Source organism: Morus notabilis, unplaced genomic scaffold, assembly GCF_000414095.1.
Source record: "Morus notabilis unplaced genomic scaffold, ASM41409v2 Scaffold16, whole genome shotgun sequence".
Lineage (NCBI taxonomy): Eukaryota > Viridiplantae > Streptophyta > Magnoliopsida > Rosales > Moraceae > Morus > Morus notabilis.
In genome coordinates, this window is record NW_010367452.1 from 298797 (window position 1) to 326709 (window position 27913).

Consider the following 27913-nt stretch of genomic DNA (forward strand, 5'->3'; position numbering starts at 1 on the left):
ATTATAAAAAAATTTTAGAATGCTGAAGTTGATGAATATGACAAGGGGAAAATTTTGTAAAATAAAATAAGTGAAATTTAACCCCATTTTATTTTATTTTATTTTATTTTATTTTGCCCTATGAAGAGAAGTCTTTTTCCAGTCAAGATCGTCAGCTGCAATATATATTATTATTAAAAAGGGTAATTTGGCTATTAACGGTAGTTTGGTTATTTTCAACTAATAGACATTACAAAATTCAAGGACATAAAGAAAATTAAACCATATGAGTAAATAAAGATGTAAGATGGCTTTTACTTGTTTGTCCACTATTTTTTCAACATCTTTAGGCCGTAACCATCATTTTGATTTTCTAAATCAGATAAGACCATTGTTATTAACAATAAGATATTTCTAGTTTTCAAGGTAAGACATAGGTTCAATTTTTCAGTCGTCATCTATTTGATTTGCATTTTTTTTATTAGATTAAGTGGTCGAAATATACATTATCAGATCCTACTATAAAATTATCCTTATTAATATTTAAAATAAAGTGTTTCATTCAAAGTTACAAAAAACAAATTAATAAATAAATACGTAAATTACAGCAAATTGTACAACCTTTATGACTCTGAAACAACCTTATTTTCAATTCCAATCCGTGTGCTATAGTATTTATAGTTTCCAATTTTCATGTTGGAAAAACGACTCAGTCAGATACGAATCGATTTCGTAAGAATGTGTAAAATGTATATACGTTGCTGAGAAAACACTTCAACAGACCGAATTAGATTATTGAATTTAATTTGAAGTACCTTATTGACCGGGCTATCCTCACGCGGTTCAATCATGCAATTTTTTGTTTTCGTGGAAGAATCAATCGTGCAATTATAATATCTATAATGAACATTCCATTAATTCATTAGCTTATATATATAGTTTTAATAATTGCTCAAAAAATCAGACGATTGACGTTGACGGTAAAAATTTATCAACAATAAAATAGCGTTTTCTAATGTAATTGAATGCGGTGTAAATGCGATTAAACGAGAATAAAAACGAATAAAAAATAAGAAAATGGTAAGAACACTAAGGATTTACAGTGATTCACTCTCAAACTTGAGAGCTACGTCTACTTTCAGAAAGAAATGAAGTTTTCACTATTTCTCAAAATGGATACAACAAGAATATATGTGAGAGAGTTTTCAGACCCCTTAAACCCCTACTTATATCTTCAAGGGTTGATTTAACTGTTTTTAACAAAAATTAGAATATAAAAGGGTTAAGTGGAAACAATTTAAAATTCAAGAGGAAAAGCGAGTTTTTAACTTATCAAAAAAGAAAATGTGAGTTTTTAAAGTTCAAGAAACAAACTAAAAATGACCCTAAAACTCAAGTAGCACCGGTGATAATAACCTTAACATTAAAGATGCACGTTTCAAGTCATTGATACACCATCTTTTTCCAAGCAAATTATTAACATATGTCGTACTTGATCACAAAGCGTTAAAGGAAAAGCAAAATTAAATAAAATTAACTCTTGCTTAGGTACCATTCATGTCGATAATTAAGAGATCATCCCTATAAGTTACTGCTACAGAGTCCCAATGTTTCTTCAGTACTATCTTTTTGGATTTGTCCAAGGTGGAAACATGAAAGAAATGTCCGAAGGGTAGAAGTGTAAGAAATGAATGGCACTAGACCAGCACCTTAATGAAATAAAAGAGATGCCCTGCAGAGCCATCAACTTGAACTGCAACAATTATTTTGCTTCCATTGCATCAGCATCTTCTGTTGTAACTGCCCAATCTAACAATATCTTCCACTAGGATTTTTCCATCTGTTGGGACACGTTTAGTGTTAACGCTCGAACAATGTCAAAGATTAAAACTAGAAGCAAAGATCACTATGAGATATTTTTATTGCACAAAGCAACTTATAAAGCAAGTAAAAATTACTTCCTCATCCAGTAACAAAGAACTTCAAGCAGGATCATTCACCAAATTATTACAACAAATCAATCGAATTGTGAAGGCGTCCTTTAAACCATTATTGGTCTTTTTTTTTCTTTTTTTTTTTGTCAACTATATGGCATCAAACATGCTCTCAAAATTGACAAGGGAATGCAATGCTATAATTGATGTGCCAATTGTAAATTTAACATTTGAGTGCAAAAAACACTATAATGCAATGCTATTTATTGTGCCAAATTTCTTATATGCTATAGTTTGTGACAAATTTTCCACCAAGCATAGCATATGAGAAATTCGGCATTTGATTTTTATTGGTTGAAATGTCTACTTTTTCTTGTAATCAATGCAATTTTTGCATTTTCTAATTATTTTAAATATAAAAGTTTACTTTTACAACTTTCAAAGTTTAATAATTATAGAAAAAAAATAGATTTAACATCTCAAATAGCATTATGAATTAGAGCAAAAATGAAAATAACATACCATATCACACTTTTTAATGGTAAATATACAATTGACATTAGCATTTGCATTGAAGATGATCTAATAGGAGGGTGGTATCTCAAACAGGTCCGTCGATTGATGTACTTCCAAACTATATATAACGTATCGATATGCTTTTTGTTTATAATAGAAAATTGGGTATGGTGTTCAGCGGAAAGAACGTACTGACCTCTATCCTTGGAAAGGCTGCTAATAAGTTCCTGTAGGCCCTCTTTCCCCAATGTATCGTTAAGATACATGGCGGCAGACTCAACCTCCTCAGGAGTCACCTTCCCATCATAGTCCCTAGAAATAATAATTCAACTTTATTCTCATCAGTTATTCCCATCTTTAGAAAACGATAACAGAAGTAAGCAGTTGTCTTATAATCACCATAAAATTATTGCCATGTCATGACTAGAGTTTGAAGCATAAAAGGATATTATATGAGAACTTCCAATGCAAAATGGTGAATTATGCCAAAAGATAATCTAGTTTCAAAAAAAAAAAAAAAAAAAAAAGGAAGATATCATATCTCAATTGAGAATCTCGTCAACCATGTAAAGCAGAAAATTGAAAATTGAAACAAAAAAAATCTCATCACTTTATCTAATCCTAATATCCAAATTATAAAACTCGAATTTATTAAGAAACAAAAACTGAAGGGTCGTTCATTTTGTGGGAAAAAAAAAAGAAAAAGATATCGTATCTCAATCGAGAATCTCGTCATCCCTGTAAAGAAGAAAATTGAAAATTGAAACAAAAGGAAATCGTATCACTTTATCTAATCCTAATATCAAAATTATAAAACTCTAATTTATTAAAAAACAAAAATTAAAGGGGCGTTCATTTCGTGGGTTCATACAGTTTGAACCCATGAGCCTAGTTCAAATTGGTATTTGGATGAGCATTCTTGAGGTTTCATTTTATTTTTATGTTAATTTATCTTAGCTTATTCTATTTTTATTTTATTTTTCTGATTTTTAATTTTTCCCTCTTATTTATTTGTCCTCATTTGTGTAGGTAAAATAGGCAAAAAGGGCAAAATGCTGATTGCTCCTTTGTTGTGACAGTACATTTTCATGGGTTGTTCTACAGGTTTCTTTGGCTCCGAAGACTCAATTTAACCACATTAACATATTCCATGCGTGATTGCTATAAACTCAACTTTAGCACTGCTTCGAGCTATAACGCTCTGTTTTTGGCTTCTCCAAGTAACCAGATTACCCTAACCAAGTGTGTAGTATCATGAGGTGGACCTTAAATCTATAGATCTGGCCCAACCAGCATCAATATAAACTTTAATGCTCTATTGTTCATTCTTCCCTTTTTTTTTCTAAAAAAAAAGGCAAACCCATCAGTCATTCTTCTTAAAGAAGAAACCATTACAAGGTGTATTCTTTACGTATTGTAGAATCTTATGGACGACTTCATATGGAGCATGCATAAACTGACTCACCACGCTAACTGCAAAAGAAATATTTGGTCAAGTGTGTGATAGATAGACTAACTCGCCTTCTAGTCTCAAGTATCTATCAGTATTCACAGCTATTCCTCTCCCTTTTCCCCAAGCTTCACATTGGGATCCATAAGAGTATCTGAGGGCCTATAGCCACTCATTCCTATCTCTGTCAAAAAGATCTAGTACGTATTTTCACTGAGAGATAAACAGTTCCTTTCTTGGACCATGCTACATCCATTCCAAGAAAATTTATTTTATTTAAGATCTTTGATGCCAAACTCAGTAGCTAGACATTCCTTAAAACTTTCCATCTCGGTCAAGTCATTCCCTGCGAGAATGATGTCATGCATTTAGACTATAAAAACTACAACTTTCTTTCAGTTGAAAACTTCAGGAACATGGTGTTGTCTGTTTGTCCTTGAAGGTAGCCTTGTCGTTTAACAGATTGAGTAAACTTCTCGAACCAGATTCTAGGAGATTGCTTCAGTCCATATAAGGACTTCTAGCTTCCATTCACAAACGTCTAAAAGCCTCACGTACATTGGATGCTTAGTACACGATCTCACACCCTTTCGACAAGAAATAGGAATATCAAGATTACTAAATGACTCAAACTGTGACGTGGAACAAGGAGGATCCGTTCCGAGTCTTAAATGACTCAGACTGAATTCTAATCTATCCTCGGATCGGATTCATGACATTGCTACAAAGTGGAGTCACCCTTTTCTAGAAATTTGGTCTCCTTGAGTAGACATGAAGTTCCTTGAGGCTTTGTTCCGGAATTGTTTCCAACATCTATTTCCTTGTGAATCATTTGATGGCATTAAGGTGCGCTGTCCTAAGGTCTCGACATCCAAAGTACTTATTTCCAAGGCTGGCCATGGAGGCGCAGTGGAAAATTCTTGTGCAGCAATACAGGGTTTCTCACTACTAGAGCCTGTTGAAAGATTACGATTATAATCAATTACTGTAATTGCTTCTTTCTGATTATTGTAATTATATCTTTCTGTTATTAGGAAATAGAAACAAATCTGATCATATCAGATTTGATTAGAGTATAGAATAAGTTTCCTAAACTTGTGGGATTACTTTCCTTATTTTGCTGTTATACTGATCAGCATGATTGCTGGTTCTAGCCTATAATAATCGTAGGATGTACATGGTTAAATCAGAATAAGAAAATTCTCTTTTTTCTCAAAACTTCTCTCTCGTTCAGTTTCTCTCACTCTCTAATTTCTATATGGTATCAAAGAGGGTAGTCTAATCTCCATTATCATCTATAATCCTTCAAGTCTCCGATATTCCTCTTCCATCTCTCTCAAATCCTAAAGGTCAAGTATGGAATGGCCTCCTCTACAACTTCGGTTGCATCCACCACGACCATCTCTTCCGCTCAAGAGAACGGCGAATCCAGCGTCTCAACAAACTCTGACTCCTTATTGCTGTCGATCACAAGTCATAAATTGACTGATCGGCTATTAATACGCTAGAATCAGCAAATCATGCTGATTGTTACAGCAGTAAAAAAGGAAAAAAATCAAACTGATTCCCATGAATTTGGGAACCTTATTTGTAGGCCCTAATCAAATCTGATATTATCAGATTTAACTTCTTTCCTAAAAACAGAAAATACAGCAAAGGCAATAATAACTAATTACAAATTATCATAATCTTTCAACATTGCTACACCTACTTTACTACGACTAAGAAGTTTTATTCTCTTCTTTTCTACCTTTAACCGTGTCCAGCCACTGCCTATTAATAAGCTAGAATCAACAAATCATGCTGATTGTTACAACAGTAAAAAAGGAAAGAAATTAAACTGATTCCCATGAATTTGGGAACCTTATTTGTAGGCCCTAATCAAATCTGATATGATCAGATTTAACTTATTTCCTAAAAACAGAAAATACAGCAAAGACAATAATAACTAATTACAAATTATCATAATCTTTCAACATTGCTACACCTACTTTACTACGAATAACTTCATTCCTTATGTGATCCATTCTCGTAAAGCCACTCATCCATCTTAACATACACATTTCTGCCACACTCATCCTAGATATATGTTAGTCTCTTAATGGCCCAACATTCACTACCATATAACATAACTGGGCGAATTACAGTCCTATAGAACATTCCTTTCAACTTAATAGAGATCTTGTCATCACATAAAACTCTTATAGCATTCTTCCACTTAACTTACCCTGCATTAATCTGTTGAGACACCGAGTACCTACAATACAAAATCAACACACACAAGCACCACAAAACAACACCACAGCTAGACCACTGAAGGAACCTCAACCAAAGGATCCAATTCATTAATCGTCACTGGAAACCACGAGCTCTGCTCGGCCAATAAATCAAAACAATAAGCATTAGTTTTTCTCTCCACGTGCTCACTCTCACACAATCCTCTCCCTTAAAACTCCTGAGGCCGTTGTGACCTCCCTGCTCCCTAGGCACTATTCCCTAGACTAGCCTAACCGTCTATAGCCACCTCAGCAACCTTCCTCACGCACTCACATCCCTTCCCCAACCGAAAACGTTACGAGCTCCTCTAGAATACATCCATTCATATCTGTTCCGCCTAGGCTCGGGTGTAACAATACTCCCCTCCTCAAAAAGGACCTTGTCCTCAAGGTCGAAGATAGGGAAGCGGACTTGCAGCTCTTCCAATACCTCCTAAGTGGCGTCCTCGATGTCTCGTCCCTGCCATTTGACCAACACCTCCTTAATGTGCTGCCCTCCTTGCTTCTTCAGGCGACCCTGCAGCACGCTCTCTGGAAACAGCGGTTCTGGAGTGTCTGCCGCCGTGTCGACAACCACCAGTTCCTGTGAAACTGCACGCCTACCGACCACCTTTTTAAGCATAGACACATGGAAAACTGGATGTACCTTGGAACCCTCTGGCAGCCGCAGCCGGTATGCCACTGGACCTACCTTGCCGATCACTTCAAAATGGCCGTGATATTTTGGTGCCAATTTGTTGTTGCCACGCCTGGCCACGGTTCCCTGTCAGTAAGGTTGCAGTTTCAACCAAGCGAGCTCCCCAACCTGAAACTCTCGCTCCACCCGCCTTTGATCCGCATAGCGCTTCATTCGTTCTTGTGCACACTCAAGTTGCAACGTAACTGTTTGAGCTGCTTATCTTGTTCAGTGAGTTGCATATCCACAGAACCTACTGCGGTTTTGCCCCCTGTGTAGCGTATCAAAGTCGGGGGAGCCCGGCCATATAGGGCTTGAAAAGGTGTCAAGCGAGTAGCACCGTGGAAATTTGTTGTTGTACCAATATTCCGCCCAGCACAACCACCTACTCCAGTGCTTAGGCTGGCCACTTGTGAAACACCTTAAGTACGCCTCCAAACAACGATTGAGAACTTCTGTCTGCCCATCCGTTTGAAGGTTGTATGGCGAACTCATACGTAAGGTGGTGTGTTGGAGGCGAAACAACTCTCTCCAAAAAAGGCTAGTGAACACCTTATCCCGATCACTCACTATACTCCGAGGTATGCTGTGAAGGCGCACCACCTCTCGACAAAACACCTCAGCCACCACCTTCACAGTAAACGGCCACTTGAGAGCAATGAAATGCGCGAATTTGGTCAAGCGGTCTACCACCACGAAAATGACCTCATGACCATTGGATTTAGGCAGAGCCTCAATGAAATCCATCGAGATATCCTCCCACACTGCCTCTGGAATGGGTAATGGTTGTAGCAACCCCGCCGGACTCGTAGACTCCACCTTGTTCTGTTGACAAACCCCACACTCAGCCACAAAGCGTTGCACATCCCTAGCTATACCCGGCCAATACACATTAGCGCTAATTCGCTTGTACGTCCGTAGCGTCCCCGCGTGTCCCCCCGTTGGGGTTGAGTGGAATTCTTCCAACATTTGCTGTTTGAGATGGGACCCCGCTGGAATCACTATCCGTCCTCGATGCAACAACAACCCATTCTCCACTGTATAATGACTTCCTTGTGCCTCTCCGCGGCTCAATTGATACTTGAGGGTGCGAAGAGTGACGTCCGCGGCTACCTCTCGCTCCACGGTTGCCGTGTCAAGAAATTGAGGACCCGAGATAGCCAACAGCTCCCCTCCTTGTGGCCAGCCGCCCCGGCGAGACAATGCATCCGCCACTGTATTCTCTCTTCCTACTCGGTAGTGGATGTCAAACTCAAACCCCATCAACTTCACCAACTACTTTTGTTGTGCCGGGGTACTGATTCGTTGTTCCAACAGAAAACAAAGTGACTTTTGATCGGTACGCACAACAAACTTCCTGCCGAGAAGGTAGGCTCTCCATTTATGGATGGCCAAAACCAAAGCCATAAGTTCTCTCTCGTAAACTGACTTGGCCATTGTTCTAGGCGACAGCCCCTTGCTAAAATAAGCCACCAGTCACCCCTGCTGTAATAAGACTGCCCCTATCCCTACCCCTGATGCATCTGTCTCAACCTCAAATGTGTGATTAAAATCGGGTAAGGCAAGGACCGGAGTCTCCGTCATCCGCCGTTTGAGTTCCTGGAATGCCCGTTGCGCCCCCTCAGACCAAGTGAACTCCCTTTTTTTCAACAATTCTATCAAAGGCCGCACAATGGTGCCATAATTTTTAACGAAACGGCGGTAGTACCCTGTCAAACCCAGAAAGCCTCGCAACCCTTTTACTGTGGTTGGGAATGGCCACTCAACCATACCCCGTATCTTTTCCGGATCTGCCGCCACGCCCTCCTGTGAGATGCGGTGTCCCAAATATTCCACAGAATCCCGGAAAAACAAACACTTTTTTAAATTGAGCACAAAACTCCCTTCCTTCAACAATCCCAACACGGTGCATGGTTAAAATGCTCCTGTGAACTGCAGTTGTATACTAGTATGTCATCTAGGAAAACAAAACAAACTTCCAGAATAGGGGTTTGAATAACCCGGTCATCATTGCTTGGAAGGTAGCCAGAGCGTTCGTAAGCCCAAAGGGCATGACGAGGAACTCATAGTGTCCCTTGTGCATCCGGAATGCCGTCTTCTCCACATCCTCCCGCCTCATGCGTATTTGGTGGTAACCACTCTTTAAATCAAGCTTCGAAAAATAGGATGTCCCGTGTAGCTCGTCCAACAACTCCTCGATTACAGGAATAGGGAACTTGTCAGGCACCATCAATTTGTTCAACTCTCGGTAATCCACACAGAAGCACCACCTCCCATCCTTCTCGCGAACCAATATCACCGGGCTTGAGTAGGGGCTATGGCTGGGTCGGATAATACCCGCCACGGTCATGTCTACAATTAAACGCTCTATCTCATTCTTCTGCACATGAGGGTAACGGTAGGGCCGGATATTTGGGGGTTTTGCATCGGATTGTAGCACAATAGCATGATCCCCTATCCTGGACGGTGGTAGTCCCAGCTTCCCCGAGAACACCGTTTCATACTCTTTCTCCAACTCCTCCACATAAGTCTTATGTGCCCCATCATTCCCGGTATTGGTTGGGAAAGTATTCTGCCACTGCACCACATAACACTCCTCTCCCCTCTTGGCCATTTTGGCCATGGCGATAACCGATATAGGTTCTGTGGATAGCGCCGACACCCCAATCAACCGGTGTGCCTTCCCTTCCAACTCGAACTCTAACCACATCGGCCGGACATTCGCCCTAAAAGTTCCCAATGTCCTAAGCCATCCAACCCCCAAAACCACATCTACTCCCGGTATCTCAAACGGGTATAAATCCAACTCAAACGCTAAACCAGACACTTCCAGACGCATTCCTCGGCATACGTTATCAATAGTCACGCAATAACCATCTCCAACCTTGACGGTGTATTCCGAAATCGAAAACATCGATAACCCCAACTCCTTAACTTTGGTCCAACTGATAAACGAAGAATTGGCCCCACTATCGATTAAGATGGTTACCTGTTTTTGCTGTATCTGGCCGTACAATTTGAGGGTCTCTCCCCCATTAATTCCCACCAAAGCCTGCAACCTCAGATCCGGTTGGAGGAACAGCAATCCTTCCTCCTCTTCTGAGTCTGTACTGCCGCGGCCTTCCTCTGTCGGCGTCGCTCTTTTTTCTGGTTCGTCGTCTTCTTCTGTCGCGGTCTCTAGTAGTTTGAGGGTTCCTGTCTTGCATCGGTGACCGCCAACCCACGGCTCTCCACATCAGAAACACTCCCGGTTGTCCTTCCGCCGTTATCGTTCCAGCTGAGCCGCGCTCGGACCACCGCCAACCTCTCTTTGTCCCCCTTCAGCAGGCTTTTGGGTCTACCCAAATAAGGGACGCTGGTTGCTCATGGTAGCTAATCCCCACCTATTGGAAACCAAACGGTTTGTCGTTTGGTGAGGGGAATGGAAGGGTGATACGTGGCCTACCCTTCCACGTGTTCCTTGAGCCTTCAACTTGTGTTCCAGCTGTAATCCCAATTGAATAGCCTCATGTACACTCCTTGGTTGCCACATCTGGACATCATCTTGCAATTCCTGGCTCAGTCCATTCAAAAAAATTCCCAGGGTGGTAGCCCGGTCCATTCCTCGAATTCGAGCCGACAACTCCTAAAACTGTTCTCCGTATTCCGCCACGGAGCCCCTTTGTCTTAGGCCCACCAATTGTTCTTGAACTGATCTAAATTCTCTAGGCCCAAAACGCTGCCCGAAGGAGAACTTCAACTCTTCCCAATCCATGCCCGGCTCTTCCTCCATGACCTACTCATAGTATTCCCAAGCCTTCTCGACGAGGAAATCCACAATCACTTGGACGCGAACATCAAGTCGGATCATATGGACCCGAAAGTACCGCTCCACCCGTCTCTCCTAGACCAGCCACCCCTCGCCATCAAAGGGCGGTAGATCCACACGAGGTGGACTCCCTCCAGTCCTCTGTCGATGAGGAAACGGGTTAGGGGGTTCGCCTCCAGCCCATGGCGGAAACTCCTCTCCAAACCGCCTTCGGTCACCCCTAACCTCCTAGCGCTCTGGACCGCACCTTCTTTCTGGGTTATATCGGCCTCTTGCCCAGGCTGTCGGCGGCTCTACTTCAGGTGCTGCCCCTCGAGGTCGCAGTCCATCTGTCCGTACCGTGTAGTGTGGCCGTCTTGCAGGAGGAACGCCGGTGGACGCCAAATCCCAAGGTTCACTCTGTCCTGCTCCCGTGGTGGCCTCATCCGCTTCTGCTGCAGGAGCGGAGACCGCCTCCTTTCCTCGTTCCTTCGACGAAGATGCTGGCAATTCGCGATTGAAACTCTCGAAGCTCTCCTTGACGAGATTAGTCACCAGCTGAGGTAAAGCCCTTGAGACACTCCTCCAATCGGTCTAACCCTATTAGCTTCTCTGTCAATTCGTCCAACTTCTTCTCTAATTCCTCCACGCGATCACCACGAGTTCCGCCCTTCGTCATTCTCTACTCTCCCAGATCGTAGGGGCTCTGATACCAAAACTTTTGAGACACCGAGTACCTGCAACAGAACAACACCACAGCTAGACTACTGAAGGAACCTCAACCAAAGGATCCAATTCATTAATTGTCACTGGAAACCACGAGCTCTGCTCGGCCAGTAAATAAAAACAATAAGCATTAGTTTTTCTCTCCATGTGCTCACTCTCACACAATCCTCTCCCTTAAAACTCCTGAGGCCGTTGTAACCTCCCTGCTCCCTAGGCACTATTCCCTAGATTAGCCTAACCGTCTATAGCCACCTCAGCAACCTTCCTCACGCACTCACATCCTTTCCCCAACCGAAAACGTTACGAGCTCCTCTAGAATACATCCGTTCATATATGTTCCGCCTAGGCTTGGGTGTAATCCTATATTGAATATCCTCTTCTATATCTCCTTCGTACTGCACTATAGACCCAAGGTACCTGAACTTCCTAGAAGCCTCAATCTCCACACCATCTAAAGAAATTTCATCACTCTGATCACTTGAGTTACTAAACCTACAATGCATGTATTCAGTTTTCATCATATTTAACTTAAATCCCTTCGTCTCGAGAGTCTGTCTTCACAGTTCTAACTTACGGTTAACTCCTTCCTATCTTCATTAACTAAAACTATATCGTCCGCAAAAAGCATACACCAAGGAACTCTATCTTGAATTTCTCGTCAGTTCATCCATCACGATGGTGAAAAGATAAGGAATAAGAGCAGATCCTTGATGAAGGCCGATCCGAATGGGGAACGTTGTCGTGTAGCCTCCAGTAGTTCTCACACTCGTAACCACCCCATCGTACATGTCCTTAATTACCTTGATATACCTCACATGCACTCCTCTCTTTTCTAGCACCCACCATAAAACTTCCATCGGCACCTTATCATATGCCTTTCCTAAATCTATAAAGACCATATGTAGGTCCGTCTTGGCTTCTCTGTACCTTTCCATCAGCATCCTAAGAAGAAAAATGGCTTACGTGGTTGATCTGCCTGGCATGAAGCCAAATTGGTTACCTGATGTGGAAGAATGTGTTTTACACGTGTATAGACTAAATTAGGAAAGTTTGAATATAATAGTTAGTTTTCCTGGAATTAGGTTGATTTGGTTAGTTTCCTTTTTTAGTGTGATATCCCACATATTATGGGATGTGATTGCCGTTTCTATAGGCTAGGGCTCCTATATATAAATCGGTTGTAATTGTCATGTAATATATAATTCCTTCAATTTTTCCTCTCAAATTTCCACATGGTATCAGCCTTAGGCTCTTTTTCTGGGAACGGAAACCCTAGCCTTCATCGCAGGGTTCTCTTTTCTTTTTCTGTCCTGTTGCCGAGGAGTTTTCTAAAACTACGAAATTGTACGTAACTGTACGGAACTGTACATATTTGTACGGAACTGCCCCTATTTCCTGCCCTACCGCCACTGCTGCCAAGAAGCTTTTGTAAGAGAGCACCTGAATTGTATCAGCCTTCATCGCTGATATTTTACTTGACTCAACCGGCCTTAATTGCCTTGGGACTGCTTGGTTTGATTGAGGATGTCGGAGGTGGCAGAAACAACAGCTACGATACAGTCGGAGGATGCAGAAATCGTTAGGCCTCAAGCCAGGGAATTGCAGAAAATTCATGCCGCATATAGGCTGAATGGAAAAAACTATCTTAAATGGTCCCAACTTGTCCGGACTGTGCTGAAAGGGAAAGGAAAAATCAGCCACATCTTAGGGACCGGGCCAAAACCGGAAGATCCACGATTTGGAGCGTGGGATGAGGAGGATTCGATGATCATGGCATGGCTACGGAACTCCATGAATCCGGAGATTAGCGATACCTGTATGTTCTTGGCCACTGCCAAGGATGTATGGGATGCAATTCAAGAAACGTACTCCAAGGCAAAGGATGCTACCCAAAGTCTACGAAGTCAAAGTTAAGACGATCGCTGCAAAACAAGGAGATAGGACTGTCACTAAATATGCCAATCAAATGAAGGTTTTGTGGCAAGAACTTGATCATTATAGGGTGATTAAGACCAAGTATCCCGATGATGCAGCAATTTTGAAGGAGTTTATTGAACAAGATAGAGTTTATGATTTCCTTGTTGGACTCAATCCAGAATTTGATTTAGTTAGAATTCAAATTCTTGGCAAACAGGAAGTTCCATGTTTCAATGAAGTGGTGGCACTCATCCGAGGAGAAGAAAGTAGAAGAGAATTGATGCTTGAACCAAAGGGGACTGACAGTTTGACTTTAGTTGCTAGCAACAGTAATAAGACAGCCACAAATGCAGAAAAAGTGCCGGCGGTCGAGAATGGGGGGATCAGCCAGCCAAAGACCCAAAACCGTGACTACAAAGACACTCTATGGTGTACCTACTGCAAGAAGGCACGTCATACTTGTGAGCGGTGTTAAAAATTGCATGGAAAACCACCAAGCCGCGAGTGGGGACAAAAAGGAGAGCAACCGAGGAACAATGGACGAGCCCAGATTGTAGCAGTGCAGCCGCATGAAGGGACATCACAAGAGATGGGAAATCTTAGCCAAGAAGAAATTGAGAGGGTGAGATCACTTATTGGCAATCTTGAAAAACCATCAGGTACTTGTTCACTGGCGTATTCAGGTAAACTTCCCTTCTCCATTGGATTAAATGTCTCAGATATAGCCTTTACCAGCTCCTGGATTATTGACTCGGGAGCTACCGACCATATGACCCATTCATCAAAAAAATTTCCTCATTGGCAAAATTCTGACGGAAATCGGCAAGATTCTGACGGACATTGGCAAAATTCTGATTCATCTCAGCCCTAAATTCACCGATTCTTTTCTCCACTGAAGCTTTGACTTGTTGAATCTCCTTCTCCACCGCCTCAAATCTCTCCTCCGTTTTCCTAGCCGCCATAATCACCCAAAAACGATGCTCTGATACCAAATTGATAAAGACTGTCGTTTGGAACAAAATCAAGAAAAGAATTGAAAGAAAGAAGAAAAGAATCACGGTAGACTTTATTGATTGTTGGAATGTACACTCCAATCGGCAGAACTTCGAGAGTATGCTTCCTCCCCTTACTTGGAATCTATCCAAGATTTGTACAAGTTTTCCTGTTAAGTTCTCGATCCCCCATACTATCCCCCTTGCCCCCCTTTTATACACTTTTCCTCTAACAAACTTTCTCAGTAAGCTACTAACTAATACTAACACTTCCACAGCAAGCTAGACGGCCTTTTCCCAAACCAGACCCCCCTTCCTAAACCTACTCTCCTAAACCTGTTTATTCCTCCTAACATGCACCTGCCTGAGTAAGGGCTTATCACCCTCCTTCCCCACGAAATCGTCATATAGCTCTATCTGAAAATGATTATGGCAACAGATGAAAAATTTCCTTTCTTTTTTTAGAATACAGTAAAAATATAGCAATTGCAAAATCTGATAGATCTTCTAGAGAGCAAGGATTTTTCAACCAACTCAATTTGTTGGGATCCCATGGAACTACCTTTTTTTCCTTTCATTTTTTCTTTTTCTTTCTTGTTTGGTTATAGAAGGGCAAGCATTTAATCTCTAATATTCTCTAGGCTAAGAAATTACTATACCTCCTTTCAAATGAGTCTCAAGAACTTCTCATGCTCTAGGCTGACTGACTGAAAGTAGTAGACAAAGAAAATAAGAGATTAGAAAATACTCTGACATAGAAGAAGAAAAGGCTTTGCCAACTTAAAAATAGATAACCACTTTTAATTCCTTACAGATGCTGAAGCCAAAACAGTCAATGCACGACTGAGCTCGCAAAGCTGTACTTTCTTGTCTAATGTTTTTGCTCTTGTCTGTTCCTGTGCTTCTCTGGTTGTAATAGTCATCTCTCCAAAGCCACATCCAGTTTTTTACTAAAAGATTGCTTCAACTTGGCCTGCTCTTTTTCCTCTTTCTCTTCCTCCTCCTTTAAAGAAGGAAAAAAAAATATTATCATTTAGAGCCGCTCACCAAAGTAGGAACACTAAGAAATAAGAAGAAAACACGCAAATAAAGTTTTAGATTATAGACTTCTCAAACGTTAGCAAACTCATTCCAGTAACACTCCTTTGCAGTCAGAAATTATCATTGTGCTTTATAAACTCTCATGAACATTTCCTATAGAAATCAAAATTAAGTTGTATCGACTATATGAGATAATGCAAAGCATAAGATCTATTTTCAAGTAAAACTTCTTAACAGAAATCTTATAATAACCTATCAATGTATAAAGCAAAAATTGAGAGAGAGAGAGAGAGAGGGTGGGGCTCTAAAAGACCAACGACCTACCACCCAGATCCAGTCGGCTTAACAAAAACTGTAATATGTTGTACTAATTCTCAAATTCCCACAAAGATGTTAGCGTGACAAAAAATAATTAAATAAAAAATAAAATGCGAACGCATAAACAGCCAACCTTGATCAGCTCTTCCTGCATTTCTAAAAACTCCAACTTTCTCCTGCATTCTGCAACGGGGTCTTCAGATGGCAAAGCAGTCACCCCAACATTATCCACAACCTCATCGGGGAGAGAGGAGAGTGTAGCTTGCAAGGCTACCTCTGGCTTCACCTTGCCATGCACCAAGAAAGCTCTGCAGAGGTTACCAGATATAGGAAAATTTTTGCATACAGCTCAATGTCCAGAAACATTGGGAAACAGATATGGCCAAAGAATACCTAGAAAGTATCAAGAGGGATGATGATAGGGAGCGAATAAGATATAAATCCAACCAATCATGCAACTGAAAAAAAAGAAATATTACATGCCTGAACAAGATGAATCTTTTCCTTTACCAATTATGCCCCCACCCCACCCATTAGAAAAAATAATTAAATTATTAAATAAAATAAAAATAACCATATTCACAGACACACACACACCCCCCACTTAAGAATGAGAAACTCATTTGCTTGTGGAGGAAATCATTTTAAAAAGAAATTCATCTCAATATTTTAGCAAGTAGCATCATAAATTGTGCATTAAAGAAAAGCCTGTTGAATAATCCAGTCGTTGATGATCTTTATGTGAAATAAATCATACAATGTCGGAACTTGGGAGTTTGCCAATCTAGTCAAAACAAATAAACTCGTGTAACAGCATAAAAATAGCAACAGTTCTCGTTCTTCTAGATCACTTCATACGGATATAAGCTTACGTTTCTGCGTTTCAAGAAAGGTTACAGCCAATCAAGCTTGAATGGCTTGTTGATATCCCAGATAGTGACTGGTAAGTAAAAGCTAACCTCATTAAAGATCATGTGAAATTACTACGAAAGCAAAAAGTTCCAAGTCATGAGTGAGGAATCCCATGCAGAATGTTTTAATTTAAAGAGATGGGTCGGTCTATCTTCAGTCAATGAACAAGATAAACAAAAATGTAGATTACGCACCAACCTCTTCCCGCATTTCCTCCACTGAACATGATCGAAGTATACCCCGTTCTCGACAGGCTAAGATAAGCTCTTTTTCTGAAAGGGACTCTATTCCCTCAGCTTGAATCATCTTATCATCATCCTTGATCCTGTCAAATAAAACCATGCAATTTTCTAAAAATAATAATATTAATAACAACAACAACAACAACAACAACAATAATAATAATAATAATAATAATAAATTCGAGGACTTTTTGGAAAATTATAAAAAACTACTGATATTAACCTCTTTTCCTCATCACTTGAATGCACAAAATAACAAAGCGAAAAAACAAATCTTCAAATATCATCACTTTTCAGCATGCAGGCAATTCAATTCTTAAAGCATGAAAGGCTTACTTTTTTAAATACAAAACAAATTTTATTGATGCTGAAAACAGTACAATAAAAGATTTCACAATAAAGCCTTACAATCTCATTAGATTTCAATATGAAGTTTTGTCTTGGTTTTTGTTGTTGTTTTTATTTTTATTGTTTTTATTTCTACTTCTTTTTTTTTTTTTTTTTTTTTTTTTTTTTTTTGGGTGCGTATGTCTAGCCTTCAAAGATTGTTCTGAAAGGCTTACCGTGATAAATAAAGTTACATAAGCTTTTCAACTTGGTTACCTTTTTTTTTTTTTTTGGTGGTGTGAAAAGAAACGAAGAAATTTTATTGAAGAAAAGATGAACGTACAATAGGAGGAAGAGCTTTCCTCGCAGAGACAAAAATCTGACAAAGAACTAGTAAAAAGGGCTACAAAAATGTGCCCAGCTCCTAACCGAATCTAAAAAGACTAGCCTGCCAAACTTTTTATCTCTATATACCTAGGTAGAGACCCAATACCTTGCTTCATCCCACAAAACACATTCTAACCAAATGCCCCCAAAAAACTACAGACATAGCAAACCTTCCACAAAATTTTCCCCTAAGACTAAGGCTAAGAGGAGGGAAAATTCAAGCAACTCCAAACAATTCCTAGGCGTTACCCATGAGAGCCAAACTCCGCCAACAGCAACGACCAGACTTGATGACAAAAGGAGCAATGTAAGAACAGTTGGCTATAAGATTCTACCTCCTCCATACTTAAAATGTACTGAGTGTTCAATTTACTAAGAATTAGGGGCCAACAAAAATTTGGAAATTTAGAATGAACGCTGGTTTTCCAAATCATGTAGTTAAATAAATTTAAAAAAAAAAAACGCAAGCCAAAAGATTCGGCTGTCGAGTGAAAAATAAGAAGTAACAACAAACAACCCATTTGTATCTAGAGCCCAAATCCTACTATCTTGGATCCCGCCACTCAGATGAAACCAATCCAAAATAGTTACTAACTATGAAGTCTCCCTAAATTCCCTTTCAATAAAGTTCCTAGAAAACTTAAAATCCCAAGATCGAGACTCACTTTCTCGTGAATTAGAAGTCGAAACAAAATCTAGAGCTTGCTTATTATGGAGAGGAGATAATCGATATGATGCCAGAAATTTCAAACTCAATGGCAATGCCATAATTGATTTCACTACACCAGACATCCTCTCGAAGTCTAATAATAAACTCATCCGAACCCACTTTCCATTTAACATGCTGCAAATACCTTTCTAAAACAGACTGAATCGATTTCAAGGGCATCTGAAAGTGACTCTAGAGGCTGGCCTAGAATCCCACTTGTTTGGTCAAATCCGTACTTCCCTTCAATGACTTTATGGCATAAAGATTCTCTTTTCAATCCACGACCATTTTGCTACGCGTGTATCATTTCTTCTAATATTACCAATTTCCAAATCCCCTAAACTTCTTTGGTCTACACACCTGCTCCCAAGATAATGATAGAGCCTTGACAGATTCTCTAACAATAGGTAAGAACAGAATTGAATAGAGAAGAAATTGAATGAAACTATATTGACAATTGCTGAGTGTTACAAACGAATTACGGAACTTCGAGGGTCCGTAGCCTCCCCTACTTGGAAATGTCTCCAAGATTTTCCCTTGAACAATCATTGATGGCCCATTTAGTTCGCTGATTCGAGTTTATAATTAGAGTTAAGATGTGACTTTATGTGAAAGCTTTTAACTGTAATAAAAAAGTTATATGTGACTGATTCTGAGAGCCTTTTACTGTAGTAAAACTCAAATCAGTGAAGTGAACAGGGCCTGAAATCTTCCCTCCTTTTTTAGTTCCCCTCCTCCCCCTTTTATTCCCTCCTACTGCTCTAATTGACAATCTTTCTTAACAAGCTAACTAACAACCTTTCTTAACAAGCTACTAACAATCTTTCTTAACAAGCTACCGAAACAATCTTTCTTATTAAGCTTTGTAACAACTCAAGTACTCACAAGCCTATACAATCACCCTACCCTTTCTTGACTCCTCTTATTCTTCCTAATGTACACTTGCCTGAGTAAAGGCTTATCAGATGGGTGGCATTGTCCTTGCAGTAACCTTTCCACAAGAAATCCCTCATACGTCTTTCAATCTTCCCTGCTAGTCCAACTGGCTGAAAATGGACAAATAATAAAACGGCAACAAGGATAGAACAGATTGCATGAGTGCGCCACCCCCTTTTGACAAATAAGGTTTTTTCCAACTGTCCAATCTCTCCACAGTTCTAGACAACAATGGCTACCAAAAGTTCTGCTACAAGAGATTCCAACCGAGTGGTAAACCCAAATATTTAACTAGCCAAGAACTTACTGCACAGCAAACAACTTCCGCCAAACTAGGCAACCTATCTTCCTCCAAGTTCATGCCCAAAATTTCTATCCAAATTAACCTTTAAACCAGAGATTAAACAGAAAAGACCCACTATAACAGCAAGATTAGATAGAGGGAACTATCAAAATTATTTGAAAAAGCCTATAACCACGTAGAGTGGAAGATTTTCAATGAAAGGGAGGTGTAACATTCTCTTCAAAGCACAAAATCAGGAGATCCAACATCCAAACCAGTTGGTTGTAGTATGTGAACAAAACTTTATCTTTTAGCTCACTGGAGGAGGAGAGTATCAACTTTTAACTTCTATTCTAAATTCTTTTTTTTTTTTTGTTTAATTCCCGATTTGAAGATAAATTTGGATAAAAGCCTTATTTTTATTAAAATTTGGATGAAAATAGGTTGTCCACATTGCCAGGCGTTATTGGTTGATGGTTATGCAACAAGTGTCTGGCCAGTCAAATATTTGAGGTTGTGAGTAGGAGGAAACCCACTGCTGTTAGATTTTTAGGAGTCAGTGCTATCCAAAGTCATGAAAAGGTCAAATGGGTGGAAGAAAGCTTTCTTATTGAAAGCAGGGAGGATAGCTCTCATCCAGTTTGTTCTGTCGTCTTTGTTGGTTTATTATATGTCCATTTTAAAATTTCCAATTGGAGTGGTAAGGGAGATAGAAAAGCTAATGAGGGACCTTTCTTGGAAGGGATACTCAGAGGACAACACCACTCACCTTGTGGCTTAGGAGTACGTGTGTAGACCAAAAGAAGTCGAGGAGTTTGGTGATTGGTAATATTAGAAAATGCTCTTTTCAGAAAATGGCTATGGAGATTCCTATTTGAGAAAGAATCATTATAGTACAAACTACAAAGTGATTGTAGGGACATATGGGTTAAATTCAAATAAATGGGACTTCAGGGAAGCCACTAGAGTCAGTTTTAGATGCCTGTAGGAAAGTGGCCAGTCCGCTGCAAGAGGTTTTTTCCAAGTAAAGCAAAAGGAGGGTATGAGGGAGACCGTCAAATTTTGGGAGGATGTTTGGTGTGAGGAAATGTTATTGAGTGCAATGTTACTGACATTATATAGACTTCCGTCTCTCATTTTCAGCCAATTTTGAACTTTACTTTGGTTGCTAATCAACGGGCAAGACGATTGGACTTGGGATTTTAAGTTCGCAAGAATCTAACCGACAGTGAGTTTGGGGAGGTTTAAGAGTTAATTTCTTTTTTGGAGAGGGTTAACCTAAAAAAAGGGGTTTAGGATAGAAGGGATTGGATTCTAGATACAAGAGACTTGCTTTCTGTTAAGTCCTATTTTCCTTTCTTGAGAGCTGAACTTCCAATCTTGCCTTTCATTTTCTTTAAAAGCAATTGGAAAATCCTTGTTCCTTGTTGGAAGTCGGACTAATTTGTGTTTCCTAGTTTACTCTATTTTTGTGAAAATAATCTGCATTCATTTGTATACAGCTAGTTAAGACTAGTTTCCTAAATTACCTACGATTCTTGACCTTTTATAGTTATCATAATCACTGATCTACAGTGTATATATTTGATGTATTGTCAACTGATGCTAGACCAGTTGATACGGGTGGGGTGGATTGGGGATTTAAGTCCCATGCTCGAATCCTGAGAGCAGCCAGCAATGTATTGGGAAAAAATATGAGAACACACACACACACACATATATGATGTAATATGTTATTCAAAGTGGGAAATCTAAAAGTATTCAATATTTTTCTAGATGGTGCCAAAAGGAAGCTAGAAAACACCCTAAGAATTCCAGTCGAACGTAGGAGAGCTACTGCCTTGATTGTGTAATGGATAATATAATTGTGACAGGTGATAATCTAGATGAAAGGAACTTCCTCAAGAAGAAATTAGCCTCTGAATTTGGAATTAAGCAACTTGTAAAGTATTCTTGCGGATTGAGGTAACACATTCGGCTAAAGGCATTTTTGTGTCACAAAAAAAAGTATGTGCTTGATCTTCTCAAATAAACTAGGATGCTTGGAAGCATACTAGTTGATACTCCCATGTAACCTACCATAACCTTGGTGAAAGTGGAGAAGTTGAGAAGGGTTTGGTATTGAAGGCTAGTTAGGCCAATACCAATGCTGATTAGGTAGGGTCTATCACAGATAGAAGGTCCAGATCAGTTTATTGCACTATTCCTGGAGGAAACTTGCAATACGGAGAAGAAAGAAACAGACAATTGTGGCAAAAGATCTACGGCAAAGGCTGAATTTTAGGCAATGGCTCTTGGTATCAACAAATTATTGTGGCCAACAATTATCCTAGAGGATCTAAGGGTCAAGTGGCATGGACAAATGAGATTGTGCTGCGACGATAAATAAACAACATTGCACGGAATCCAATCCAGCGTGACTGAACAAAGCATGTTGAAGTGATAGACATGTCATCAAACAAAAACTTGATAATGGATTGATTTGTACACTGTCTTTACAAACGATCAACTTACAAATACATATATACATGCACATACATATGTATATATTTGTTTTGATATATATATACACACACACATATATTGCAAACATCCCCTTTTTCTTTTCTATTTCAATTTCTGGATTATTATATGACGATTTTTGTTGTGTGGGAAAATGTGACGGACACATGGACGAACGATAATGCGACACGTGGCCTTGACTACTATCCGCCAAGCAACAACCCTCGACGTCTATGGCTCCCTCCTATTCCGCTGGAAAACCCAAAGCACGAAGTCCAAATTAGGGCGACGATTCCTTCTGGCGTCGACTGATCGTGCCTTCGAGATTAAGGCACGAAGATCCCTCGACCGCAGAAAGGACCGCCAAAGAGGGCGATTGGGCTAAGCAACGCTGACGACGAGGGGAACTTTTTTTAGAGGACGTGACGGGTTGCGTGCAAAAGTGGAAGACGTCTGCAGGCATTAATTGCAAGCTCTCGAACCGCCCCACAGGGGACAGAAAAGTATTACGGAGAAACACAGAGCCGTAATAGGAGACTAATTGGCTGAGTGAACAGTGCTGATTAGTGGGCTACGTCTGGGCCTATCAAGGAAGAGCACTTGAGTGCTTTCACCTATGAAGGAAACCCCCTAAGCGAAAGAAGCCCAGTATAAAAGGAGGAAGACCCCCAGTAAGGAAGGGGTTCGGAGATTCCAAAAAAGAGAAAAGAGATTTAATGAGAGCAATTGTTGTAGATTGTTATCTTCTCAAAAGAAATACAAAATCACAGTGGATGTAGCTCTCATTTTATAGAGTGAACCACTATAAAATTCCTTGTGTTGTTTGTCTATGCATGATTTAGTTAACACACAAGCACATATATTTAACAAATCCTCATACGTTCACTACGCACACGGCCGGTAATCCCAAGGGATACCAAGAGGTAACACGGCCAGTTTTTGTTGACGAAATTTGACCATCAACAATTTTTTTAACTTTCCATATATAGAAATAGAAAGAGATAGACTAGAAACAACATCCCTTATAAAAGAGAGATATAAAGAGAGGTATAGTCTTTTTGTTTGTATTTTTTTTTTTTTACTTGATTATCATATCAACGTTAATTAATTAGATTTATATGGCATAGCAAATTTTATAGATATGGAATTTGAATGAGGATAGAAAAGGACCAATAAAATAAATATGAATTATTTGATATTGTACGGAGAAATTGTAGGACTCCTGAGGAGTGCAAGGAAGATAGTTTCAGCATATGGGACAAAGTAAAAGACCGGGTTTCTTTGCAGAAATATCGATATAAAAGTCAGCCAGTCGGATTTCCTCAGATTTAGATAGGACATGGCCACCCTTTCTGTAGCCTATCTCCAGTTTTGGTCAGGTCCTTGAGGAAACTTCGTCCTCAAATCATGTACTTAGTTTTTGACCATTAATATACTCCGTTTCTTGTTTTTTTTTTTTTTTTTAAAAAAAGTATGATGATCAGCTCAATCAAAGAGTAAACTAAAAATAGGAAAAGAAAAAAACTCGTACCATCGCAGTCTTTTTCGAAGCATATAACGCAAAAACACATATGTTCCATATGCGCTAATACCCATACATTTGCACATATTTACTAACCGTGGCCTGTATGCAAAAACCAAAAAAGCAAGTTTGTCAGACAACAATGTGATAGGACCTGGTTCAAATCAAATCGCACATACAGCAAACAAGGGAATTTGATCGATCGAGGGAACTAAATTAGAAGTTCTATTAGCAATTAAAGAAATACAAGTGGATATGAGGGTATTCGAGTGGCCCCTTGCACTCCCTAGAGCAGAAGCTCGACTGAGTACAAAATATCATGATAATGATCGATACCACTCACAGAGCTCTCCCTCTTCTTTTATTCCCTCATTCCCTAACTAACCAACTAACTTGAATCCTGAAGCAGTCACGCCTTTCCCACACTGCAGCCCCCAATCACAGTGTCCATCTCAGCCAGCTCAGCCCCCCTAATGACCTCAGCACTTTCAGCACTGTCACTTGCCAACTCAACAGCTCCCTCATTGTTTTCAGTAGTGGTCAGCTTATTTCCCCCCTCCTTCTCTCCTATCTTCCCCATTCTCTTCCTACGGGCATAAGTGAAGCGCAAAGGAGGCCTATCACAATGTAAAATCACTTGGGCAGGTAAAGTCCCAACAGCAAAGACAAAACAAGCTCCCAACAATTTAAATTAAATAATAGAAAAATACAACCTGCTGATGTTATCTAAAGTAAGTTCATCACTAAACAACTTGGCAAAGCCTAAAATGTCATCATTAGAAACATGCTCACCGTTTCTAACCTGTCAAGTAGCAGAATAAAACCAAGCATTAATATGGCAAAACATGAAAGAAAAGAAGTGCCTTCTCTTTATGAAAGGGAAAAAAAGTATTAAAACCGACCTTGTTCATAAATTCATCAAGATCTTTTGCTGTCTTTCTAACTTCTCCACTTCGTGAGGTTTGGATTTCAGTCGCCATTTCTATTACTGTATCTTGAAGAAACTCTGCATACTTTATTCTTGCATGTAGCTTTCTTTTCAACTCCTCCTACAGTTTATGCATTTTGAAGGATATAAATTTGATGTAGGACAGTTTGAATCCAATTAGGATTTTATTTTGTTTGCTCTCTATTTCTATTAGGATTTATTTTTATTGTCAGAATTAGATTAGGATTCCAATATTTATTTGTTTTCTACCTAGATAGAATTCCTAAATATGCCAGAATTAAAATAATGATTAATTATGTTTTTAAATTCAGCTTTTATGCATTATTATTGATAAATGTCAGAGCTGTTTTATAGCAATTCCAACCCTGAATCCTTGAAAGAGTCCAAATTTCATATTTTTCCTTATCCAAAACATTAAAATCTTCTCGCTAGATAAACAGAACGTGCTATTAGCAACAAAAAAGGGGATGAGTTGAACTCGAAAACAAAAGGATATACAAGTGTAGAAACAAAAGAGTATGGGTTGCAGCATATATTCAAATATTATGGCTTGAAGGCAAACGTTTTTCGAAACTTGAGCAAAATAAGAGTCTTTGTTTTTAATAAAAAATTTGTTTCTTTGATAAATTAATCAATTACAAATGTATGATAAACTTGTGCAATGAGATCAAAGTTAAACTTTGTCAATTTACCAACTCTCCCGAGAGCTTAAGCTCTTACGAAGAGGGCCAACAACAGTTTTGTATTCTAACACTTTGTGATAGCCATCATTCCCTTGACCAAAAAAGGGCCAAGATAAGGTAAGTTGTGCAATCTCACATCACGTGGGATGGTCATAAGTGATAGTTTGTAAGGAATGACACCATGCCCCAATGGTATGAGGCGCCCAAGTGCAAAACCCTGTGGAATTGGGCCCAAAATAGACATTATCATACTAGTTGGAAGTGCGGGTCGTTACACACTGCCCCTCACGTGTGGGTTAGACAATGGACAATTGTGTGAGTAAGTATCAATGAGAAGGCCCAACATGTAAATACTCAATAACATCGAAACATATTTTCCCCTAATGGATTTCTCATCAATCCAAAAAACTTTATTGCACAGGTTTATATATTAATGAAGTTCTCAGTTTCCAATAATTTAAATATTGAAATCTTCACTCTCCTCTAATAGTAAAATGATAAGAATTGAGTAAAAGCAATAGGATGTAGCTTGTAAGTTTCTAATGGTTGTCAACACGTACCAGCTCTTTCATCTCGTCCCTAAGGTTGACAGCAACAACTTTGGGAAGAATTTAAGTATTACTGGCAACAAGAGTTCCGTGAATGGAAGTATAATAAAAGCAGCTAATGGACTAGTTTGAAAATATCAACTATGGTGCATTTGAGCTGTTGCATCTCCCTTCTTGAAAGACTCTTGCCACTAACAAGCTTCAACAACAACCTTGAGCTGATCCTAACATGAACACAAAGGAGTTTTGTACCCAACCAATAGTGCTGCATTGTTGATTTAAATTCATCCTTCCAATAACAAAGCTTCCACACCCATTCCTCCCTGAAATATGATATGGTTACTATATACTTCTAACGAGATCAATAACAACAACATGAGGAGAAAACCATTCCTCCCTGAAATATAACCATTCCTCCCTGAAATATGATATGGTTATTATATGTATCTAACGAGATCAATAACAACAAAATGAGGAGAAAATTCCCAAACCTGCTTATAGAAGCAACAACTTTTAGAGAAATACCAGTCCCCAAAAGCTTGGGCCAAATTCTCGTCATTACAGATTTATCACAATTTGGAGATTCATGCATCTACTTAGCCTTTGCTTTTGCTTTAACTGTACTCAAACCTTCAACTGCTTAATCACATTCATGGCATGAAGGTTCCTTTTCCTTTCCAAAGACCTGTTGTATATCTCTTTGATCACCGCTCCCAAATTCAGGTTGACGAGCTACTGTTGTCGAAGTATAGCGCATAAATTACAAAGCCCATGCAACTCTGGGAAAAGAAACAAAATCTGCCCTTCCAACTTGATTTTCAAAAGTTTTTTCTGTAAGCAAGTTATGCTTGAAAATTCTACAACTCTAAGATCCAAACGATCAATCCAAAGAGCTGAAGTCGCATCTTTATCACTTCTATTATCAATATATGGTTATAGTTGGCTTACAAGCAAGTTTGCACTTTTTAATTCATTAGATCGGGATAGTTGCTCGCGCTCAAAAATAGAGGAACCCCGAATCAAGCAAAATGGTTGCTTTAGGGAATTTAAGATGCATGCCTTTCTTCTCAAGATTGCTCGTGAAGCCATCATCTTCTATAATGAGAAAAATGAATGCAACTCTCAAGAAACCGCTCAATTTAGCCAATCTGTGAGCTATTTAAGGCAAAGCAAGCTCAACAAATGAAAATGAGATTTATGAGATAACACATGTGATCAATCCGTAATACATAAAAACATGTTCTTCATCCACAAATATTTCCCAAAATTATACCCATGAGTTTTTTTCAACAATTTCCACCCAAATCAACCCCTTTAAACTTTTGTTGTCCAGTACATCAAACCGTCGGCTTGTTTACCACACCAAGTAATGTCCTCGACAATATCTAATTGGTTACAAAGGAAAGAGGACAAGTGGCCTCTAGAATAACAAAACAGAAACAGTGAAGAAAACAACATGAACATACTACAAACAATAACAATAAAAATAAAACCATTAAAGAAAAGAAAAACCAGATACATCACACCAAATCATCCCATTACATCTTTCCAATTCAAAAGAATTAAAAAAAAAAAAAAAAGGAAAGTCCTCATAATAATCAAACTAATGTCTAATCAAGCAATATATGCATAGCATCATTTACTAATTACATCCTGACAAGCCAATTTGGGATTCAAAATGTCGTGCCCATTAGCATTATTCATAACCGTATAAATGAAAAGTTTATTGACCACAAAATGATAAGTTTCAAATTCATCTAGAAGTGGTATATTTACAAAACCGTACAAATGCAAAAACAAATTTTCTGTCCGTCTTTTTTTTTCTATACGTTTTTTTATTTTTTATTCCTATGAACAACAAATTAACAAGCCTATTGCATTTTTTTTTCAAGCACATTTTATTTCATCTATATAGATATCGCTGTTATTAGGATTCATGATTTCACCAAACAACAGAGCGAATTCAAGCAAAAATACCGCAAAATCCACTAATCAAAATACGAACAGAAAATGCTCAAAAGCGAATCAAAAGCACGGAGATGAATTGGTCAAGAGGAAAACGAATCAGAAACCAAAAAAACAATTCGCATTAAAAAAAAGGAAATTTTGATTTTGAGGTTCATATCAGAGAAATAAGGTTACGATGCTTACGCTTCTAAACTCGTCGGAGACTGTCGGCGTCGCAGGGAAGGAACATAAAACAGTTATTGGTTACGGTAGAGAGAAAAAGCAAAGCTGATGATGATCGTACGGTGAACTGTTTATTTAAACTAGAAATATTGGGATAATTAATTAATTAAA

The 27913-nt window shown here is 39.1% G+C and overlaps 1 long non-coding RNA gene across 3 annotated transcripts; it reads right to left on the reverse strand.

Moving 5' to 3' along the window:
• Window positions 1–1439: 1439 nt before the first annotated feature.
• Window positions 1440–27834, reverse strand: LOC21405087. 3 transcript variants are annotated; one of them, XR_002903492.1, is made up of 11 exons: window positions 27764–27834; window positions 26104–26707; window positions 25625–25935; window positions 24335–24481; window positions 23442–24234; window positions 16719–16849; window positions 15746–16005; window positions 15066–15256; window positions 14913–14960; window positions 2626–2741; window positions 1440–1819 (listed from the first exon to the last, which is right to left on the reverse strand). It is a non-coding gene; the product is annotated as an uncharacterized LOC21405087 (long non-coding RNA). The 3 variants fall into 3 exon arrangements; XR_002903493.1 differs by having other exon boundaries at window positions 23442–24049; window positions 24225–24234; window positions 25625–26707; XR_002903491.1 differs by having other exon boundaries at window positions 25625–26707.
• Window positions 27835–27913: the final 79 nt, after the last annotated feature.